The 21,458-nt window shown below is 43.4% G+C and overlaps 1 long non-coding RNA gene across 28 annotated transcripts in view; it reads left to right on the plus strand.

Moving 5' to 3' along the window:
* The first annotated feature begins 12,518 nt into the window (after nucleotides 1-12,518).
* The window catches only part of LOC129532022 (uncharacterized), a 369,252-nt gene continuing 360,312 nt past the window's right edge, over nucleotides 12,519-21,458 (plus strand). For 10 of the 28 annotated variants that reach the window (XR_010129764.1, XR_010129750.1, XR_010129749.1 and 7 more), the window contains exons 1-2: nucleotides 12,605-12,901; nucleotides 19,105-19,245. This is a non-coding gene — a long non-coding RNA (uncharacterized lncRNA). Of the gene's footprint in view, nucleotides 12,902-12,931; nucleotides 13,018-19,104; nucleotides 19,246-21,458 lie in introns of those variants that run through there. The other 18 variants (XR_010129757.1, XR_010129745.1, XR_010129763.1 and 15 more) reach the window with 8 other exon arrangements.

Genomic DNA, 21,458 nt, shown 5'->3' on the forward strand with positions numbered 1-21,458 from the left:
TGGTGAAACCTCATCTCTACTAAAATACAAAAAATTAGCCGGGCGTGGTGGCGCACGCCTATAGTCCCAGCTACTCAGGAGGCTGAGGCAGGAGAATCGCTTGAACCCAAAGGCAGAGGTTGCAGTGAGCCAAGATCGCGCCACTGCACTCCAGCCTGGGTGACAGAGGGAGACCTTGTCTCAAAAAAAAAAAAAAAAAAAAAGGGAGGGAGGAAATATCCCCTCCTACTTACAGCCAGAGGAAAAGGATTATTTTGAAATACACCCTGTTCTCATGAGGGCTGCTTCAGGGGGAATTATTTCACCAGAGTCTAACAGACCCAAGTTTTTCATCAGTCTAACCTACTTGGGGAAAAGCAAACCCCAACTCCAGCCCCCTCTGGCCTTCCAGTCCCACCCAAGGGGGAAGGGGAGATACAAACTCAGCAGCACTTTGTGAGGTCATGGCACAGGGCACAGGCTCTGGAAACTCTGGTCCTAAATCACAGGGCCGTGTGCACACCTTCCAACCACCACAGTTCCCTGTCTACAGGCCCCTCTGCAATAACGGGTGTTTCCCAGGAAGAATGCTTGTTTCAGGCCTGACTCTAGGAGAACTGCCTTTCTGATGTTAAGGTGTCAGAGGGCTGGCTTCTAAACCCTGGGTTAAATCATTTAGTGGCACATTTAGCCATCACCCCGTGAGAGTTCAGAAAGAACGCACGTTCACATGCACAGAAACAGTAAACAGGCCGGCGCCATGGCTCACGCCTGTAATCCCAACACTTTGGGAGGCCGGAGGCGGGCCAATTGCTTCAGCCTAGGAGTTCGAGACCTGCCTGGGCAACGTGGCGAGAGCCCTCCTACACAAAAACTACAAAAATTAGCTGGGCGTGATGGTGCATTCCTGTAGTCCCGACTACTTGGGAGGCTGAGGCAGAAGAATCACTTGAGCCTGAGAGGTGAAGGCTGCAGTAAGCCGAGATTGCCCCGATCCACTCCAATGTGGGCCACGGGAGTAAAACCCTGTCTCAAAAAAAAAAAAAAAAAAAAGAAAAGAAAAAGAAACAGTAAGCAAGCTTGCTTCTCTACTCCTCCTCAAGGAGAAGCAGCCATTGTCCCGTAATATTCATAAACCTGCTATTGAGGGTTCTCAGGGAGTCTTGCCTTGCACACCTGTGTATGTGCAACGGCCTCTCCTGTGCCCTGGTGACGTCTCCCTGGCATTGTTTCTGCTCCAAGTGCCAACTTGGGGATCAGGCCTCACTGTTACCAGCCTGGTGTCTGCACCACCCCTTGTGGTTTTCTTAAACCCTCCTCACAATTTTGTACACTGTCCTTTTTTATTAAACACTCCTTAAATGGTCCCAACTTGAATGTTTCTTTGTTTCTTCTCTAGTGGGACTCTGACTGACACCCCTGAGAAGGGACAGGAGGATCAACAATGTAACATAGACCTCTTTCCATCCCCTTTGGCAGATACACATGTCACGTGGTTGCTGTTCTCTGTCTTAATTTGGGTGGTGTAAGTACTTGCAGCTTCACTGATCTCTCCCTCACCTCCTCCTGGGAGAAGGCCAGAGGAATGTCGAGGCCACAGCAAACCACAATGAGGACCCAAGCGTCTGCAGGACCACAGGGAATTCTGGGCACAGCTCTGCCAAGAATCCCTCCTACCCCCTATTTTCTCAACCAAAATGCTGTCTAATATATTTTTATCACTTCCCTGTACCCACTATGAAAAGTGCTCTTGGAAACTGACATTGGGTCAAGCATACAGAAATAGTTAATATTTAGTTTTACCTCAGAAATTGTGGTCGTTCTGTTATTTATAGCTTCTGTGGGAAATGCTTATTTGCTCTTGGAATCCAACATTCTTAATAGGACATCAAGCAATGTTTTCCAGGCACGCAGGGTTTATATGGTAGAGCCAGGAGCATTTCATTTGTCCTTCTTACCGGCACCCACCTGGGTCACACAGTACCTGGCCATTCAGCACAGGAGGAGCAAAGGGTGAATTGAATATTGGCATCCAGCTGGGCCACGCCTGGAGGTTGGCAGACATCCGAGTGTGTCACGCTTTCCTCCTCCTGTGCTGTATTCGTTCCACAAATGTTTATGGCATATTGACCACACCCAGACCCTCTGTTACGTCCCCTGTGGGAGGTCAAATACATGAAAATGACTTGGTGCTGTCTTCAGAGGCTGCAGTTCAGCCCAGCCACGTGACGCCACCATCAAGACCGCCTTTCACCCAGAGCCCCTCAGGACTAGTGTGGAGATTTGGGGAGCCTGAGTCTGCCCAGATTCTCTGATTTGGATAGAGCAATAACACTTTATTTGCTTTACATGTTAACTGAAAGCCCAGTCAGTCACTGGAACAAAGAGTTTGAGTGTTTCAAAGTCAGGTAGGAATGCACTGATCTGTAGCAGGGTTCCAAGCCTGTCTACCCAGGATCAGCTGGAAAGATGTTTGATAATGGAGGGCACAGGTTTTACCACCATTAAAATGAACGACTCCTGGTGGAGGTACATTCCAGAGCTTTAGCAAGCTCTGCAGGTGAGCCTGGGTGCACAGCCTGGCAGACTTGGGAGCTGTGTGTCTAGACCCAGGGTGAAGGCGGTGCTGTGCATTAGGGCAACAAGCTGCTTGTTTATGCCCAGACCCCACCCCAGAAAATCTGTGTAGGCACGACAGGGCTTGAGCATCCATATTTGACATAAATAGTACAATACTGCAGGTGAGTCTAGTGCAAGCGGCTGGGGACCACAGGTGGAGAAGCATGGTGCAGAGGACCCTGAAATACAGGAACACAGCGCCAGCACATCTGCCGTGCTGGAGTTCTGCAAATGATGGCTTCAGCTCCACAGATGGTGGTTTCCCTTATAACAATTTGAGGCTTAAAAATAGGGCTTCACTTAAAAAGAACAGTGGATATTTCTGAGTGGTGGAATGATGAGTGGTTTCTAAATGTGTCTTCCTTATGTTTGTCTGAACTTTCTGGGTTTTTTTCTATCTTTATCCATTTATTGATGCAATAAATCTTAAGCATATAGTATATGCCACCTACTATATTGTTTCAGCAAAATGATAGTAATTAATAATGTAATAATATACTAATTAATATAGGAGTGCAACTAAGAAATCTGTCTGCTTTCTAAGCAATAATTTTAGAGAGGCATTTTTATCCTCCATAGTTTGGTTCTTGGCCTCCTCATTCATAGAAATCACATTATATACACTTCCCAGGGGCTTGCCAAAGCCTATTTAATCAATAGCAAGCCGACATATTTTATTTGCTTCTTTCGAGTTGACCCATCTATTTTATAAATGTGCGGGGTGAGGCTTCCTCTTCTTCAGGTTCCTTTCCCATATCTTTTTATTTTCTGCAACCTCTTATATTGTTCATAACCACATTTCTCTTATGAGTCATCTTCCCTGCTTTGAATCTCTAGTTAATACAGGAAAAGCTTCATACAAAGTACTGACAATGGTAGCAAATCAGTATCTTAATGTTCTACAGCTGTATTAAACAAGCAAGGAGACTGTCAAACTTTAGTAAGTAAAACAGCAACAGAATCTGCACATCTCCATTTACCAACCTTCTTCGTGCGTTCTTTCAGTTACACCGTGTAATGAATAGACTCTTCTGGCCTAGAACAATAACATCCACAGATAAGACTGTTTATATGTGAAATGTGTTCTGTAATTTGTCCATTCATTCATTTATTCACCAAGTATTTGTTTAGTGTCTGCTATGTGCCTGGACCTTGGACGCAGCAGTGACAAAAGAGACAAAAATTTCTGCCCTGGTGAAGCTTATGTCCTGCGGGTAGAGACAGAGAGAATAAATAGGTAGAAGACACAGTATGTTAAAAGGTGGAGAAATAAGCCCATGTGAGGGGTCCCTGAGTGTGCGGAGTGGCAGCTCTAACAGAAATAGTAAGGGTAGAGCTAATAAGAAGTGGCTTTTGAGCAAAGCCTTGACAAGGTGAGGAACCACTCACACTGTAAAAGACACCTGCAGGTCAAGGTGTCCTCAGGTTGAGAAGTGCCTCATCTCATGCCAACTTTTCAACTTAAAAGATACAGTTTTTGTATGATACTGCACAGATACTGTCTTACTGGGCAATTTTCCTTCCATCTCAGGATAATAAAAGGTAAAACCAGAGGGCACTTCACACATCATAGCCAGAATCACAGTAAATCTGTGTTTCCTTCTTATAAGTGCTCTTTTAAAGTTTGATAGCTCAACAAGTATTATAGACTGTATAGTTGTCCTTCAGTGGAAGGAGAAACATCTACACAAAGTATGTCATTTATTTTCTTCGCAGGCTCTTTCTTTAAAATACCTGCCATTTATCATGGACCTCTAAGGCTGTCTGGCTCATAATGTTAGCAGAATCTTTTCTATTAGTGTAATTTGCTCCCAGTAGGGCAAAAAAAATCTCAAAATAATAATATTCTTATGTTTCTTTCCTCTACTTCCTTCTGCATGACTTTGCACTCACTAGTTGATTACAGCATCCACATTGCCTTGAAAAGAAGTAGGATTTTTTTTTAGCTGAAATGAAAAGTGGAAGAAAGAGTAAATTTTCCTTTTTTTTCTTCCCAAACAGGAACAGTACAACATGAGGAAGGAGAATCAATGCACAGAAATTAAGCTAATGTCTTCAGTCTTTGCAACACCACTTGAGCAGCTTGACCAAGTCACTCATGCCTAGTGGCCCCGTTAGTTGCTCTTCTCCCATCAGTGAGCTCTGGAATTTTCATCAGTAGCTGCCTATGCATTACTCATGGATCAGAGAGCAGAAAGACACCAGACCTTGCCAAGTCCCACCTAGGTAGCTACACAGGGAGCCCTCTATTGACCATGGCCCAGAACATGTGCAAGTGCCTTCCCATATGAGAGGGAGGGGCATTGGATTAAGAACCTGGTGACTCAGAAGGAAATATCCCCACCAGTGCTTTGGTGGGACTAGAAAATTGAGCCCACTCCTGACACCAGGAAGTGCTCATCTGGAGTTTAATTGAAGACAAAAACCCCAATGTTGGTGCCCAAATGTCCCTGCCTTTTGAAACTGTTGTGTAAATTCACTGATAATTCTCTTAGATTCATGTGGAGACATTAGTATTTTAACTGTTATTCATCCCTTTAAGGTCATCTTCAGAAGACCCGACATTGTGTTCTAATTGCTCAGCAGGGCTCCCTCCTAGAAGTTTAGACAAAAACTTATGCACATGTGGACTGCACCATCAGTGCCCTGGTTATGTTGGAGTAAAAGTATAGAGAATTTTTAGGAAAACAGGCAGAAGTGTGGGTATTTTTGCTATTCTTTGCTTCACCTATCCACGGAGGTGGATAAAGACATCTGGGAAGGGGAAAATGTGGGCTAGCAAATAGAGAAGAGGCTGCTACTAGGCTGGGAAGTGCCTCCCTCATTTACTACTAGCCAGAGACACTGAACTTGGCTGTCCAGGCAAGCTTGGGTCCTGGGATATACCGAAATAAACCTTGGCCTTTATACAGACTTATTCCTCAAGCCAAGTTGTTTCACCAACTTGGTTCTGAAGATCCAGACCCCAGTTGGCATGAATCCATCCCCCTTTCCATCTTGCCATCTTCAGCCCTCCCGGTGGAGCGGAGGTTCTCACCTAAATAGAGAAGCTAAATTTCTACCTTCTGATTTTACCTTTTCCATGTGTGCATCAGGCACTTTCTCCAAAAGATAAGAATCATTTGTGTTGACCTCTTCACTTATTCAATCCCACTTTCTCTTCTAACTTAGTAAGGATTTCTGCTAGTTACATTGGCTTTAATTTCTTTTGCTCCCAGAAGTTATTGGAAGAATGCCCATTAACCATTTCATCATATTATTTCTATAACCCAAATTAATTTTCCAGAACATGCAGCATATCACCGTAATGATTTGCTATGACCAGTTGCATTAGAAAATATTGCCTTTCTATTTTTTCTGTATTTTTAAATTCAATCAAAAAGGAATAAACTTCTGCTGACAAAACTGCTTGGAAAAACCCATGCTGTTTAACATGCACTTTTTCTATCTTCAGTTTACTAGCTTTGCTGAAACCCTGGTGACCAACCATCTGTGGCAAGTTGTCATCATTTGTACAACCAGTGGCCCTAACTGGAAACTTGGAAAATTCCCACTCCTGGACAATCTGGCACATAGAAACATTCTTCTCAAGATGTGCTAGAATTAAGACTCATTAATGAACAGAAAACACCAACAGCTCTCATAGTTTACAATATGCATAGGCCCAGTGGGGTGCTGGAGGTGGCTGGAATCGGCTTGGGGGAGTGGACCAAGTGCACCCCTTCCTGGCTCCTCATTCAGTGTTGTCTCATGGGCAGTGTGAAATTAGCCATGGTTGGAGTCTATACATAACAGAAATTAGCAAATGCTACAAGTAAGGGCTTCCTCACACTCCTGCCCCTCTTTGGAAGAGCTGGGTTTTCAGCTCACCCCGGACATAATGCACTTGGCTACCTGGGCCATGGCCAGGGTATGAATGTTTGGTTCCCCCACAAGATTCCTGTGCTGAAATCCTAATCCCCGTGTGACGGTGTTAGGAGGCAGGGTCTTTGGGAGGTGATGAGGTCACGGAGGGGAGCTCTTGTAAATAGGATTAGTGCCCTCAGAAGGAGACCCCAGAGAGCTGCCTCTCCCCTCCAGTCACAGTGGACAGGAGATCAGGGTGAGTGAAGTCAGAGGCTGTCTGAGGGCCAACCCTGCCAGTGCTAAGAGGTCCTGCTGCCTGGACACCCAGCCACTAGTGGCCTCATATTTGGTGGACATAGGGAGAAGGCTGTAGGAATTCCAGGCTCAAATGACAACAGAGACAGACACCACCTGTTGTATGAACAAATTGCAGCCAGGAGTTTGGTCCGGGTCTGAGTTCTGCCATCCCTGCTTGGGCTGTGTGCGTCTCATTGCTTGGATCTCATGTAAGGCAACAGAGAAACAAAAAAGCCATGTCACCATGGAAATAATCATTAACACAATGGGCAAACACTGATACCACATCTGACTGACTTTGCGGCCTTGGCCCACTCCCGGGGTTTCAGCAAAAGTCGTGCCCTTTGGATTGCACATTTCCAGCTAGATGTACAGCCCGTGTGTTGCACCTCTCTTTCCATTCTTTCTCCACAGTTAGAGGTAGACACTCAAGGCTCCAAAAAGTATAAGACTTTCATCTCAGCCTTCAGAGGGCTTTCAGTCTCCATGGGGAACTGAGTTTTTTTTTTGTTTGTTTGTTTCATTTTGTTTTGTTTTAAGTAGAGAGCAGGGCTGGGCTAAGATTTAAATAACTGAAACAAGTCATAAGGTGCTGATTTCCTGGAAGACAACCTAGGCAATACCATCCTGGACACTGGAAAGGGCAAATATTTCATGACGAACACACCAAAAGCAATAGCAACAAAAGCAAAAATTGACATACGGGATCCGATTAAAGTTAAGAGCTTCTGCACAGCAAAAGAAACTATCATCAGAGAAAACAGATCATCTATGGAATGGGAGAAAATATTTGCAAACTATGTATCTGACAAAGGTCTAATATCCAGCATCCATAGGGAACTAAATTTACAAGAAAAAAAACAAACAACCCCATTAAAAAGTGAGCAAAGGACACGAACATACGCTTTTCAAAAGAAGACATACGTGTGGCTAACAAGCACATTTTAAAAAGTTCAATATCACTGATCATTAGAGAAATGCAAATTGAAACCATCATGAGATACCATCTCACACCAGTCGGAATAGCTATTACTAAAAAGTCAAATAATAACAGATGCTGGCAACGTTGCAGAGAAAAGGGAACACTTACACGCTGATGATAGGAGCGTAAATTAGTTCAACCATTGTGGAAAGCAGTATCGTGATTCCTCAAAGAGCTAAAAGAATTACCATTCCACTCAGCAATCCCATTACTGGGTACATACACAGAGGAATAGAAATTGTTCTGCAGTAAAGATGCATGCACGTGTTTTTTCATTGCAATCGGCAGCTCACTTCACCCTCCACCTCATGGGCTCAAGCAACCCTCCCACCTCAGCCTCCTGAGTAGCTGGGACTATAAGCCCACACTACTCTGTTCATAATAGCAAAGGCAAGGAATCAATCTATTGCCCAAAAATGATAGACTGGATAAAAAAAAAAATAAGTGGTACGTATACACCATGGAATACTATGCAGCCATAAAAATTAATGAGATCCTGTTTTCTGCAGGAACATAGATGGGACTGGAGGCCATTATCCTCATATCCTAAATTATGAGAACACATGGACACACAGAGGGGAACAACACATACTGGGGCCTACTTGAGGCTGGAGGGTGGGAGGAGGTAGAGGATCAGAAAGAATATCTATTGGGTACTAGGCTAATACCTGGGTGATGAAATAATCTGTACAACAAACCCCCAAGACATGAGTTTACCTATATAGCAAACCTGTACATGTAGCCCTGAGCTTAAAATAATAGATTTTTTTAAAAAGATACTGGGTTTATGAAGTCCCCAGGAGGTCAGGAGGGAGAGAGAATGCTTGAGACAAGCATGGTCAGTGAGGAGCTTGCAGGGATGGCAGAGGGGCAGGGAGCAGCAGAGTTTGAGTAGAGGAACCAGAACCCCAGCCCTGGACCCATCTCTGCCTTCCTGTGTGTGCGCCTAACTCAGCTTTCAGGTGAGAGCTGGGGCTCAGGAGGTTATGTACTCACTTGAAGTTGCACGTCTAGGAATCCAGATGATGGTCCCATGTCTGCTGTGCCCCCACCCTACTCTATTGCTAGGACAGCCAACCTCTACTCAGGGGCTGCAGCCGGTCAGCTGGCATCTACCAGGCTCAGCTGAGAGGGGTTCAGAGCCTAGAGGAGCTGTGGCATGCCAGGTCTAGGCTGCCTGTTGGCTGCTGTCAGGATGAATGCTGTTGTAGATAGATTCTTTCTGGCAACCAGAGACTTTCAGACGTCAATGGCCATGCAGTCTCCATGTTGCCCTTCCCATCCTGACACCACACACTCCTTATGCTGCAGCCACCATGGATGCCTGAGTGAACAGCCCTCAAATTCTATTCTAACTCCTTATTTAAAAGATAAGGAGACCCAAGGCTGAGGAATTTGACATAAATAAGCAAACCGGCTTGCCTGAGCTGAGTACTGCCTTTGGCCTCACGATAGCTGCCTGCTGGCATCTGATTTTCACAGCTAGTACAACCTTCCAGCACCTTCCAGGATTGGTTTCTGAAAGAGGGGATTGTTTTTGCTCCCCGTCCCCCTAAACATTCTGTAGGTAATGACAGCACTCATGGCCCCATTTTCTCACTGTGTATTTGCCACCTTGGGTCTGTTCAGATGGCAGTCTCCCGAAAACCAGGCACCTCCTCCTTGTACCCATGGCACCGTCGTGGTGCTTGGCTGCTGTCAGCACAGAGCATTAGCTCTGAGACACCTCCTCCTTGTACCCATGACACCGTCGTGGTGCCTGGCTGCTGCATTAGCTCTGAGACACTGCTGTGTTTCCCTCCCAGTTCCACATCAGGTGGTACTGTTTTGTTTTGGTGGCTTGGTTCATTTTTTCTTATTGCAGTATTATCACTGCATAGAAAGCAGAAGTGGTCTTCCCATATTGTGTAAAGACCCCATTAAACATACGCCACATGCTTCAGAGCGGCAGGAACAGGAAGAAGGAAGGGATTCCCTGTGCCCAAAGGTAACCAAGTCTACATTGTCCTGAGAGTTAGGGACTACATACACCTGCCTGTGCAGCATTTGGGAAGGTCAGAGGAGACGACTGTGTGGTGTGCATTGGAGAAGTGTGGGGCCCCTGTGCTCACCACCACCCTAAGCCCCTGTGAGGCAGGGGGCACCTGGTGCACTGTGACCAGCACTCTCCCAGCTTCCTGCCAGGAGGAGCTCTGACTGGACAGTGGCTGTAACAATGGGCTTAAATTTCCCCAGCTCCTTAGATACTGTAGGGTTTGACTTAAAGAAAATTTTAAAACATGATTTTTCAATAAGTTGGTTGCCAAAAAATCTCTGTGGTTAAGGAGGCACCTCCCTCCCGGTCACTACTTCCCCCTGCCGAGCCTTCTGCCCGGGCAGCTGCACCACAATCTCCAGCTGCACCATGTGTTTTGAAAAACGTTTCTCCCCGCCCCTCTGGGGTTTTTCTCCTCCTCCAGTGGCGAAATTCCAGAGGGCATTGAGTGGGTTACTCTTCACAAGCACAGAGCTAAGCCCAGTCCTGGCAGAAAGCACACACAAAGAAGACCCAAGACCATGAATATGCTGACCTAAGTTGGACAGAACTGCTTCATGGCTTCCTGCTGTTACTCCATGGGTTTCTGATCCTGTTCTGTAGGTTTCTGCTGTTACTCTGAGTTCCTGCTATTACTCTGTGGGTTCCTGCTGTTACTCTGTAGGCTCTGCTATTACACTATGGGTTCTGATGTTACTCTGTGAATTCCTGCTGTTACTCTGTGGGCTCTGATGTTACACTGTGGGTCCTGTTTTAACTCTGTGGGTTCTGATATTACTCTATGGACTCTGATGTTACTCTGTGGGTTCCTGCTATTTCTCTTGTGTGTCCTGCTGTTACTCTCTGGGCTCTTGTGTTACTCTGTGGGTTCTGACATTACTCTGTGGGCTCTGCTGTTACTCTGTGGGTTCTGATGTTACTTTGTGGGCTCTGCTGTTACTCTGTGGGCTCTGATGTTACACTGTGGGTTCTGCTGTTACTCTGTGAATTCCTGCTGTTACTCTGTGAATTCCTGCTGTTACTCTGTGGATCTCTCTGTGGTTACTCTCTGAATTCCTGCTCTTATTCTGTGGACTTCTTTTGTTGCTTTGTGAGTTTCTGCAGTTAGTTTACCTCTTTACCATCCAGCCAGGAATTCTTTCACTAGGAATTGTGTGGATGCTGGCCAACTGGGCTAAATTTAATATTACTATGTCCCCTATTGTGGTGGTGGGGTCTTGGCTTGGCAATTTCTACTAGTATTCCATATGCAGTTAATCTTGACACATCAGTGAAAGAAAAATAAAATCTCAGGCCTCCAAACTTACTATGCCAAAGGGAAAAGTTAATATTGGCAACACACACACACACACACACACACACAGCCTTCTTTTTGCTCCCAAAAGCTTACTTTATCTTATGTGAAATGTAGATCTACTGAGTATGAGACAGATGTATAACCCTCCCCCATACCTTTCTTTTCACATGTGAAATGTAGATTTGCTGTACTCTAATCAGAGCCTCACAAAAGTGTGACTACTTGCCTCATAGCCTACTCTCCCCTCTTTCCCCTCCTACCGGCGCTTTTCCCTTAAATATTTGGAAAAAAGTACAGGCCAAAAATCCTACTGTAACCTGTGTTTCTTTTTCCCCAGGCAAATCCACAATTTTGGCAAAATAAACCTCTATATCAGTTGTGATCTGCCTCAGACACTTTTTGGTTTACACAACAATCCAATCATAGCGATTTATTTGGAAATATACCTTCACAAGTTAAATCAAACCACAGCGCTACTGGGCATTATTTATAATGGCAAACTATTGCAAACAATCTAAAGCCCATCATAGACATCATAGAAACTATTCTAATAAATTGATACATTTATATAATGGAATAATCCGCAACCTTGAAGGGAATGAAGGAAGGAATAAAGAGAGAGTGAAAGGAAGAAAAGAAAGGAGAGAGGGAAGGAGGGACAGACAGGTGTTTAAATTGGGGATGTGTAAGCAATATTGCCTACTTCATTGCCTTCACATTATCTAAAAGCATGTGGTCAAGAAACACTATTACAATAAGCACATCAGAAATAACTTCTAAAATTACTTTTCCAAAATATGAATCCATACTATACACTTCCTGTAATGTGCACCAAATGTAGATGCACACATTTTAACAAGGAAAAGACTAATACTCATATTTGCTTGCTACACACCAGACACTGTTTTAAATGTTTTGCACACGTTAACTCATTTGTTCTTACAGAAATCCTGTAGCGTGCACCGCCACCTCCATGTTTCTAGGAGGAAACTGAGGCACGGGGGCTGCGGCTCCTGGACGCACCTGGCCTTCTCGGCCTGCCTCTCTCCCTCCAGCCGCCCCACATTCTTTTTTCCTAATTGGAAAAAACTATTCACGCTGCTCTTCCAGAGCATTTCAACCTTCTAGAAAGATCCGACAAGATTCGAAACTGTTTATAAAGAGAACGTGCTTGTGCCTGAATGCTGAGTGTGAGCGCGCAGTGATGCCCTAGAGTGCAGTCATCCCGGGCTTGGCGCCCAGCGGGTGGAAATACGGCCGCAGGGTGGAAATGCGGCGGCGGCGGGGCTGCCCAGCCTCCTGTGGGACCCGCGCGGCGCGGGCACGCACATTCTCGGGGACGCGCGTCATCAGGCCACAAGAACGCCTGAAGGCCCCGGCCAGCGTCCTCCCGTGAAGACCCGGACCGGCGTCGTCACCCGCCGCGCAGGCCTAAATCTCAGGTCTTCACCGTCATCTCCCAGCGATCGCAGGGATCTCGGGCACTGACCGCGCCCGTCCCTATGCACCCGAGCCCCACCCCGCGCCCCCACGCCCCCACGCCCCCACGCCCCCACGCCCCCACGCCCGGCAGTCCGGGCGCGCGCGGACGGCGGGGCAGTGCCTACTACGCAGGCGCGCGCTGCGGGCGTCAGGACCCAGCAGCAACACTGCCACGCGAATCCGCGCCGGCCAATCAGCATGGCCAGGGGCGGGGCTTCCCTGAGGCGCGCCGAGAGGCGGTGGCCCACTTCCGGCAATAATCGCCTGGTCGCCGTCAGGTGCCGGCCCAGGTGGCAGGCGCGCCCGTTGGGCACTGGGGGACGCGGGCGCGTCAGGTGAAGACTGGGGGCTGCAGGCGCGCTAGGTAGGTACGGGGTGCCGCGGGCGCGTCAGGTGAAGACTGGGCGCCGCAGGCGCCTTAGGTGAAGATTGGGGATCGCGGGCTCGTCAGGTGGGGACGATGGGCCACGGGCGAGTCAGGTGAAGACCGGGGGCGGCGGGCGCGTCAGGGGAAGACATGGGGTCGCGGGCGCGTCAGGTGGGGACGGGGCCTGTGGGAGGGTCAGGTGGGGACCGGGGGTCTCGGGCGCGTCAGGTGGGGACGGGGTTGTCGCGGGCGCGTCAGATGGGGACGGGATTGCCGCGTGCGCGTCTGCTGAGGTCTGGGTCCGCGGGCGCGTCAGGTAGGGACGATGGGCCGCGGGCGCGTCAGGTGGGGTCTGGGGGCGGCCGGCGAGTGTGGAGGGTTCATTCAGGGAGCTGCGGGCGAGTCAGGTGGGAACGGGGGCCGCCCACAGGTGCATCGCGTGTCCTCAGCCGCTTCCCCTGCCCACCTTCTGCGACCCCTTCCCGCCCCCACCCTCCTGGGCCGTCTTGCAGGCCCGAGCTTGTGTCCGCCTCTCTGGGCAAGGTGTTTCGGGGACGACTTCTGCCGGCGTTTGCCCTCCGGGCTCGGCCCTTGCCTCTTCGCCGGTGGACACCTGCTAGGTGTGATCCCTCATTCCTCCAGGCCACTCTGCCCCGTCTGCTGCTTACCTTTTTTTCCCTACTGCTGGTGTGTGGCTCTGGCTCTGGCTCTGTCTCCTCCCTTAATTTCTTTCCATGCTTATTTTTCTTGCAGCAGACACTAATTTTGCATCCTTCCCCTCACAGTAAGCTCAATTTGACCTTTTTCTCAATTAGATTCCACCTCTGTCCTTGGGTCTATTCAGACTCATTTTGAAGAGTAAAGAATCTAGAGAACCATTTCTTCCCTTATGAAGCTGTCCCTTGCTGCCTCCAAATCCTTACCATCCGGCCCTAATCAAAAAAGACGTTTACTCTTTCATATTCTGTTTTCTCCTCGTCTTTACATGTTTACCTTTCCCATGAGGAATCTGTGATTATCTGTAAGTCCTTACAGTAAATCTTATTTCTGACTCTCAGCCCTCAGTGTGCCATTTTTTTAAATGTCCTTTCTGGATCAAATTTGTCCACACTTTTAAGCAAAACAAATAGGGAAACACATGTGGTCTTTTAAAATGGATTAGAGTTTTCTTTCCTGTCTTGTTTTCCTTGTTTTAGTGCCTTTATATTTAGATTCATCATTACTTGAAATCATATTAGTGATCTGTAATAGACGGTAAAAAAAAAAGTTAAAAGGCTTATAATTTAATGGCATCTGTTTTAATAGGGTTTTCAGGAACTGCTATTATAAACATAGTGGTTAGGAGCATGGATCCCAGAGTGAGACTCCATCATTTTGAATCCCAGCTCCACTGAACTCTTTGCCTCAGTGTCTTCATCTATAAAATAGATAATGAAACTTGTAAAACAAGAATAATGTTTTCTATCTTGGAGGACAGCATGAGGATTAAATGAGACAACATATGTAGATTGTTTAGAGTAATGCGTAGCCTATAGTAAGCTCTAATAAATGTTTGCCATTATTATTGTAAAGAAAAAATATGCTTGTTGAAGGAAAGACTTTTTTTTTGTTCTGAGTCTCTCATGCCAAGAGTTTCCACCAGCAAATGAACTTCATGAAGTCCTTTTCTACTGAAGTACCCCACCCACATGTCCTACCACATGAAATAGGAATTAAGGGAAGATTTAAAATAGTTAATCATTGTAGGCTGTCTGAAATAAGTTGGCATAAAATGTGCTTAAAATTTGCAAATTATACAAGCTACACCCTTTGAGTGCTTGCTCTTAAAAGTTTAATAATTTTCAGGAGTAATTTCTAGGTTTTTTTGTATTTGCAAATCCCAAAATAAAGGTAATTTTAATTAAAATAAGCGTACAAAGCTCTAGCAATTCACATTTTTTTAGCTGAACAAATACATTCCCATTAAAAGCCGTGGGTTGTCATCATTCTATAAAACTTTAGTAGCATTGTTTTATGATTTACAAACTCAGAAGCCTCAGTTTGGGAGTATTTTTGAAAACTTGAGATCCAGACCCCAGACCTTTTAAATTGCAACTTGTCTTTTTTTGTTGTTGTTGTTTTTAATCTGCATCCAGAGTTTGTGCTTTAGTTCATGAGCTGTATAGATTATGCTTTAAGAAAAACTTCATTGTGATCCAAAGAGCATACCATAACAAATCTGTGAAGCACACACATCTTCAGAGAAACAAATCTTTTCCTCTGTGTTGAAAATAAGCCTTTGGGCATGGACTATTTTTTTATTTCCATGGCTGCATTTCACTCCTTTCAACCCTTAAAAAAATCAAACTTAGCAGCTGAGAAATTCAGACCAAACTATTCATTTCTCACTGAGTTGCCAAAATGAATTAACTGTAGAGTTTAGGTAGTTGTAAAAGAATTGGTTATATTAATGGAAACAGTAGGCAGGCTCTTTATGTAAATGTTATAAAGATTGTTTGTGAAACTAGAAGATAAGTGTATTAAATGATGAGTGGGCATAGTGTCTAAATAGGTAAGTACAATATTTGTGTGTCATCACGTTTTAAAATATTTTGTCAGCTGAGGATACCGGGATGTACACAGGACAGTCATCCAGATAAGGTTCTGTTGGCAAGATATTTGTTGCCTAGCTGTTTTTTTCTGTCTCCATGTTTTTCATTTGATCTATCCTACAAGCCCTAGAAAATTATTATTCTCAAAACAACACTGCTCACACTGATCTGTTGCTGAAAAACTTTAATTACTGACAGAATAAAGTCTAAACACCTTTGATATTCTTTGATATTCTTCTATGACCTGGCTTCTAGTCACTTTTCCAGCTTATGTACGAGTCCTCTGATAAACTTTCTCCATTTTATCCAATCTTTTCTGCTTATTTTTCTCAAACTGTGGCACACATTTTGACCTTTATACTTATGCACCCACCATTCCCATGATTGATAGTTTTTGCCTTGCCTCTCCATTCATTTAAGATCTAACCATGCTTTAGGGCCAAGATCAAGTCCTAGTTTCTCGTCAGAGCTTTCCCAGCTGATTTGCTTTCTGCTCAAATTAACTTTATTCTCTCTTTACCACAAGTTACAAGATTGTGGACATATGTGTATGTATGTATACATGCACACTCACATATCTACATGTAAACACACTTTATTATAGTACACTTGTATGGAATTTGTGTGTGTTTTGCTATTGTTCTTTTTTAGTTCCTTAGCTAAATTGCACACTTTTGAGGGCAGGAACACCTAGCATAATAACATGTAGTTGGTGCTCAAATGTTTGTCGTTGAAGTAATCCTGTATTTGTTAGCAGTAACAAATACAAATCCTGTATTTGTTAGCAGTAACAAATACAAATCCTGTATTTGTTAGCAGTAACAAATACAAATCCTGTATTTGTTAGCAGTAACAAATACAAATCCTGTATTTGTTAGCAGTAACAAATACAAATCCTGTATTTGTTAGCAGTAACAAAATCTGTTAGCAGTATTTTTCAGGATTATCCACTTGATTTTTTTTTTAAATATATATTTCTGAATCCACAGTTTCACGTTGATATTGAGAGATAATTTGATAATTATCAGAGATGTTCCTAGCAGCCATTTTCTGTTGAATGTGTTTTATGAGACTCAAGGTACCACTTAAACAGTCATCTGCTACTTCATGGTCTTTGCTGCCTTTGGTGGGAATGTTCTTGAAAATCATAAAATCAGCTGTATGCTATTAGAGACAGTTTTAGGTAACTCTAGATCGACTGAACATGGGCATTGAGTTTTGCATTTTAAGATGTTCAGTAGTTGTGAAGCAGTTCTGTGAGACAAAGTTTATCAAAATTGGGCTGAAATTTAAGGAATAAAGTATTTTCTAAAGCAAGAATTTAAATTAATCATTATGTGACTGAAAAAGACATGTTCTGACTATAAGTCAGTTTAGCAAGGTTTGAGATTTTCTTCGTGTAAAGAATAATTACTTCATCATACATTTCCTACACCAGTCAAGAGTTAAGCATTTGTGGTTGATCCAGGAATATTGTTGAAGTCTATGTAATTTCCTTCCTTTTTTTTTCCTGTATCTTCTAGGATTGTATAAGTGCCCATTTAATAACTTGTTTTTTGTTAATTATACTAAATATAGTTGGGAGGTGGTGTTTGGAGATGTTCATCTCTCATTTATTCCCCATGATGTAAATATTCTACATTATTCTCTACGATATAAATATTCTACATTATGAAATACTCAAGTCTGTTCGGGACGTGAAATTAAAGTAACACAGAAACCACTTTTGCTTGAGTAATTCAGCTACCTTTCTGTAGCTAAATTCAACGTATATTTTCAACTCTTGCCATGCTTGGCGTTTTTATAACATTTTCATCTCTGTCGATCATTTCTTTCTTGAAATACATTTTTCTCCTGACTTCCTACTTCTCCCTCTACCTTTTTGGCTCTTCCTTTTCAGTTTTTCTTCTTGGCTTATATCTTCTGGTCCCTTAAATGGTGATGTTTCTTAGGGTTTTTTTCTTGGCTCTCTTGATTTCCCTGTCTACATATTCTGTGATATTATTTGTGTGGTTTTGATTAGTGTCTAAATGCTCATGATTTTCCTCTTTCTCTCTAGTCTAACTCTCTTCTGAACCATGGATCTATATATTTATTCATTCAGTAAATAAATACTTATAGAGCTCCTGTTGTTTTCCTGGCATTGTTCAAGGTAATGGAATACGGACCTGAACAAGACATTGCATTTTCTTGGAGGAAAACAGATGATAAACACGCTAATCATTTCAGACAGCCCTTACAACTATGAAGGCACTAGATAATGGCTTAGACTGGTAGGGATGGGGTTGAGGCAGCAGACGGCACTGTTTGGACAGGGAGTCAGGGAGCCTTTCTGGGATGTGACATTTTGAATCAGCAGTGTGAACATCTGAGGTGGTTTTTAGCCTCATGCACAGTCTCACTGTGCATGAGAATCACCTGTAGACCTTTAAAAACTATTTAAACTTAGCCTTCACCCCCAAATATTCATATTTAACTGAACTAAAATGGGACTAAGCACTTGAATGTTTAAAAACCTTCCTGTGATGTTAATGCACAGCAGTAGTTGAAAATCACTGATCAAGAGGAGCAGAAATCAAGTTAATGGGAAGAACTAGCATTTGAAGTCTCACTCTTGTCAAATTGTGAGCTTCATGAAGTTAATCACGAAGTTGCATCATTTTTTAAGTCATAATTTTTATACCTGGAGTCTAGTATTTCAAACTGAACAGGCATGTCCAAAGCTGAAATTAATATCCCTTATCTCTCCTTTCCTAATAAAACCCTGCTGTTCCTTCTGTATGTCTTATTCCAGAACCAGGGGCTACAAAACAAAATCTAGATAACTTCCTTGATTTCCTCCTCACATTTCCAGCCAGTCTTCAAGTACTGTTTGACTCTGTTTCCTAAATGTTTCTGTAGTCTCTGCTCTTCTGTTTTTTTTGCCACTGTACACTCTCACCTTTTAAAGATCAACATTCAGAAGCCTCCAGTCCCAACTACTTTCCTCCAGGTGACCCTCACCCCATACCTTCTCCCACTGTGATACTGAGTTCTTTGTAAACCACAAATCTGATTGAATCACTTACCTGCTTACTTCCCTTTTTTGGCCCCTCATTGCCCTCAGAATAGCATCCAACTCCTCTGACATGATCCAGCCTTAAATGACTTCTCCATCCTTAATTCTGGCCCACTCCCTCTCATCTATTCTAAGCTTCAACCAAACTGAACTACTTAGAGTTGCTGAACATGAATACATTTCATTTTTGGTTGCTCCTAACTTCTGGTAAAGAGAGAATACTTGTTTGGGATAATGTTCCCTATTCCACACTCCCTGACCCCTGCTTGTTTTTCAGGTATGAGCTTGAATGTCACCTCTGGTAAACCTTTCGTGGGATATGCAGTATTAGGCCAGTAAAACCATGTTTACTTACCCCATTTGATCACTTTAGTACAATCAAAGTACTGTGTTATTGTCACTGTCACCAATGTCCAGCCAACATTTAATTAATGAGCAGACATTTAAATGTTAAGAACTTTAATCTTTAAAATTAATGAATAAATGTTCTAAGTGAAAAGAAACTTTTATGAATTATATATACTTTTTAACATAAATTAACTTTTTCATAGGAGAACTATGCCATGTTTGGGTCAGGACTGGAGATCTCCTGGATGGAGTTGGATTAAGACAGAAGATGGCTGGAAGAGATGTGAATCGTGTAGTCAGAAACTTGAAAGAGAGAATAACCATTGTAACATCAGTCACAGCATGTAAGTTACAGCTGAGCAGAACCATGCCATTTGCCAGTTTAGCATGTATGGCCTTACCTATTTTTCAAGTCCCTGCAAAGCTCCATAACTTTTGAGACTTGCTCACCCAGAAGGCTGGTGTGAAGAAACAAGTTATTTAGCTAAAAAATGAGGCTAGTAGATTGCCTAATATTCATACACAGATGCTTTTTTCTTTTTTTTAATTTAAAACATTTAATCCTCACAATAATTGGGAGAGAGGTATTATTATTAATCCCACATTATAGCTGAGGAACCTGAGGAAATTAAAATGCACAGTTTTGGTGGCATGTATCAGAAATGTAATAATAGTGGCTTACACAAGACAAATCAGTTTTTCTCCCTTGAAAGCCTGAGTTGGCATGATGACTTTGCTCGTAACATTGTCAAGGGGCCAAGCACAGTCTGTCTTGTTGCTCTGCCATCCCGAGAGTGCAGCCTTACCTGCATGGTCCAAAACGGTGTATTACCTGCCACATTTGCACTCAGGCCGAAGGGTAGGTGGGGTTGGTGAGACACAACCTGTGTTTCAGTGGCACAGCCCAAAAGTTACATGCATCACGTTGCCCACACCTTGTTGGCTAGAGCACTAGTGCAAGGGAGGCTGGGGGTTGTGGCCCAGCCGTGTGTCCAGATAAAAACCAGAGACTGCATGAGCACAGAACCAGGGTAGGTGGCTATCGTATGATGACTACAGTGTCTACCACAGTGGTGTTTGAGAATTTGGAGGGCTAGGAAGGTCTTGAGATAGCCTCCTCTAGAATGTCATGGGTCTAGTCATTTATTGTATATTATTTTACATTTGTGTAATTATCAACTGTGTGCTTGATGGGCCGTATGTTTTTCTGACAGAAGTTTAGTAACTTTAGACCAGAGACTGGTTTTTGCAGTATTTGAAGCAGAAATTAATTTTCTATTTTAGTTACAGTGAGGATAACACATAATATTTGTTAAACTTATATTGTAGCAGTTCTCTGCCACACTAAGATGTATTTAATGTTGATAGCTGTAAAACTTATTTAAAGCTTGTAATTATGCTGTTGTATTGCATAATGTTATACAGTTATGAATTCTCTAGGTCATTTTTACTATTTTTTATGGCAATTTTTTTAAAATTTAAAGTTGGTTGGCTGTATCTAGAAATGTTAGGTGTCTCACATTTACTCCCAATAGCCACTATTAAATGTGGATTTTAGGATGGGGAGATATATTACAGAATGTCAATTTAAAAAAAGCTGTAATGCTTGAAGTACAGTGTTACTGCTGCATCTGCGGTGAGGAATTTGTGGGAATTTGTTTTTTTCCCTCATGTATTCTTTTTCCCATCATCTCAAACACATTTTAAATGTCTGAGAATTGGTTTTTTTTGCACTGCACACATAAAATTAGAGAATACAGTCGAGATATGTTTTCTTTGCATAACTGGCTACCCTTCTGTCTCCCTTTCCCCTTCCCCCAAACTTACCTACAGATCCGCCCCTTTGAATCAATGGCTGCTAACACAAGCATCCCTGCACAAAAAGGTTTTATGAGTGAGCGAGAACTAGTCAGCACCACCTTTTACCCCACCTAGTTGCTTTGCAGTACTGGGACCGCCCCGGCTTCCTACTCTGCCATTTCGTTCATCTTTCGTTCATCTTCCTCAGACTTCTGTCCGTTCCTACCAAAATGCAAATCCAAACCTGTGGGTAGAGGCTGTTGGTGACCTGAAACTGCAGCAGATGTTTAATATATCCTTTCTCTGGAAGGAAAAACCACTTAACTTTGAACCTAAAATTGATTTTAAAAAGATAAGACCATATGTAATCACCATTTAAAATCACTATATAAATGACCTTCTCTTTCCCCCACATGTCTTTGAGAAACATAGTACCCCTAATTCTTTGATTTAAGGTGGGCTTTCAAAACTTAGAAAAAGAACTATAGTAAAAATAATTTAGGTAATCAAGATTCTACGTAACTTTGTTAATTTTCTTTTTTGTGAACGTGCGGGAAAATAGGCCTTTAGTATCCTTCTGCTTACTTTTCAACTCATTTTAGTATTCAAAGTTTAGAGAACATAGGGAAGAAATTAAGCAATTCAACATGGTTGATCTGGGGGAAGCCAGCCAGTTCATACTCTGAATCCTTGATTAAGCTGCTCTTTCAAGCAACATTCATGATATTACTGAGGTTTAAACATAGTTTGATGGACA

This window comes from Gorilla gorilla, chromosome 11, assembly GCF_029281585.2.
Source record: "Gorilla gorilla gorilla isolate KB3781 chromosome 11, NHGRI_mGorGor1-v2.1_pri, whole genome shotgun sequence".
NCBI classification, from domain to species: Eukaryota; Metazoa; Chordata; class Mammalia; order Primates; family Hominidae; genus Gorilla; species Gorilla gorilla.